Here is a 2,543-nt window from a genome sequence, read left to right on the forward strand (position 1 = left end):
AGTGATTTCACTACTGCACGTTTATCCAAAGGAAAGGAAATTGGCATATAGAAGAGACACCTGCACCCTCACACTTATTGCAGTATTATTCACAATAGCCCAGATATGGAATCAACTTAGGTATCCAACAACAGATTAGTGGATAAAGAAAATGTGGTATATGTACATAGTGGAATACCTACATAGTGGAATACCACTCAATCATAAAAAAGAATGAATTCCTGTCATTTGTTGGCAATTTGGATAGAACTGGAAGGCATTATGTTAAATGAAGTAAACTAGAAACAGAGTTAGATACTGCATATTCTCACTCATATGTGGAAGCTAAAATAAAAAAAAAGTTGGTCTCCTGGAAATAAAAAGTAAAACAGAGGCTAGAAAGGGTAAGGGGAAAGGAGCAGTAGGGAAAGATTTGTTAAAGGATACAAAATCACAGCTAGATAGGAGGAATAAATTCTACTATTCCATATCACTGTAGAATGACTATAGCTAACAACAATATATCTTATATAGTTTCAAATAGCTAGAAGGAGAACTTGGAATGTTTTCAATACAAAGATATGATAAATGTTTGAGATGATAGACATGCTAACTACCCTGATCTGATTACTGTACAGTGTATGTCTCACAGCATCACTATGTACCCTATACATATGTACAATTATTATGTGCCAATTTAAAAAACCTTAAAAATAAAAAAATTTAAAAGAAAAAAGTGAAAAAATGAACAAAACAAACTAAGAAGAGAATTCAACATATGAAGGTGTGTTGTAGGGATAGATTATGGGCAGTTGCATTGGTTGACTTTCACAATCATTAACTATATTTTGAAGTCTTATATCACAATGAAGAGTTACTTTTTTTCTTTTAGGACATGGCTGTCCTTGGAGAATATGTTCATCTTTGTTTTCTTTCTTTTTTTTTTTCAGACCAATGACCTCTGAAATTTTTATTGAACTCCTGCTTCCCAAAAGGTACCCTGCTTCTGCTGGCTCAGTGCCTCAGAACTTTGGTGTCGTTGGTCTCAGACCCCACTTTGCCATCCACCAGCCTGCAGGTTGGTTTGGAGTTGCCGCTGTCCAGGGCATCACCGAGAATGAAGTCCTCCCTGTCTTCCAGCAGGCAGTGGTAGGTAGTGATCTCAGTCTCCAGCTTGACCTTGATGATCATCAGGGCCTCGTACTCCTGGGCCTGGTGCTGCCCCTCTGTCTGGGTCTGTGCCAACTCTGACCCCAAGTGCAGCAGGACACCATTGAGCTGCTCCATCTGCGTAGTGTAGCGAACCTCCACCACCCTCAGGCTGTTCTCCAAGCTGGCCTTCAGATATTGAGTCCAAGTTGATCTCTAAGGACTGAAGTGTATGTCTCAACTCCATGAGCATCATCTTAACGGCTCCATGGACTGCTAAGATGACATTTAACATCTAAGCAGACTGAGTGGTGACCACTCTGGTGCCCTCCTCAATCTGCTGGGACCAGTACTTGTCCAGCTCCTCTCGGTTCTTCTGAGCCAGCTTGTCATACTGGGACTGGATGTCTGCCCTGATCTTGCTGATGTCCTGAGATCTGGGGGCATCTACCTCCATGATTAACCCATAGCTGACAATCTGGGCTTGTAGGTCTTTTACTTCCTCCTCATGGTTCTTCTCCATGAAGAGCAGCTCCTCCTTGAGAGCCTTGATCTCTGTCTCTGGCTGCAGCCAAGTGACATAAACGAACTTGCAGATCTCATGGATGTCACTCTCCACAGACTGGTGCATGGCCAGCTCTGTCTCATACTTGGCTCTAAAGTCATCAGCAACAAGAAGGGCATTTTCAACATGAAAAACGATGCAGGCATTGTCCACAGAATTATCTGAGACCTTAGGTTCTTGATGGTCTTGAAGTAATGCCCCTAGTCTCTGACCTGGGGTCCCTTCTTCACCAGGTGTTTCCAGATTTTGCTCTCGAGCCTCTGATTCTTGGCCTGTAGGCTCCTCACTCTGTCCAGGTAGGAGACCAGGAAGTCATTCAGGCCTTGCATGTTTCCTTTCTGCTCTGGTTGCCCCCCATTCCCGCCAGACCCTTGGCCATCCCTGCGGCCAGGTCCTTGGACTCCCAGCCTCCTTGGAAGCTGGTAGAGCAGGACATGAAGATCCAGGAGCATAACCCCCAGCACCTGCATAGACACTGGCCATGCTGCTCGTGAGCCAGACACTGTGGCTGGGTGACAGAGCCCAGGGACTAGTAGTTGGTGGAGAAGGTGGTGGAATGAGAGATGAAGCTCATGTTGTCTGGGGAGGAGAGAAAGGGAACAGGATTCAGGTTCTGTCCCCACCTTCATTTTCCAGGTAGCACTGCTCTTTTTGAAAATCTTCTGGCTCAATATACGCTGACATGAGCATTCTCTATTAAAATTTCCCATCTTCTGTCTTCTGTGCCATGCTTCTATGTTTGTTGTTGTTTGTTTTTAGACAGAGTCTTGCTCTGTCACCCAGGCTGAAGTGCAATGGCACAATTTTGGTTCACTGTAACCTCCTGGGCTCAAGCAATTCTCCTTCATCA

At 44.2% G+C, this 2,543-nt stretch overlaps 1 pseudogene; it reads right to left on the minus strand.

The window, feature by feature from the left end:
- Positions 1 to 993: 993 nt before the first annotated feature.
- On the minus strand, positions 994 to 2,267 carry LOC112628286 (annotated as a pseudogene).
- Positions 2,268 to 2,543: the final 276 nt, after the last annotated feature.

This window comes from Theropithecus gelada, chromosome 7b (genome assembly GCF_003255815.1).
Source record: "Theropithecus gelada isolate Dixy chromosome 7b, Tgel_1.0, whole genome shotgun sequence".
Classification (NCBI taxonomy): domain Eukaryota; kingdom Metazoa; phylum Chordata; class Mammalia; order Primates; family Cercopithecidae; genus Theropithecus; species Theropithecus gelada.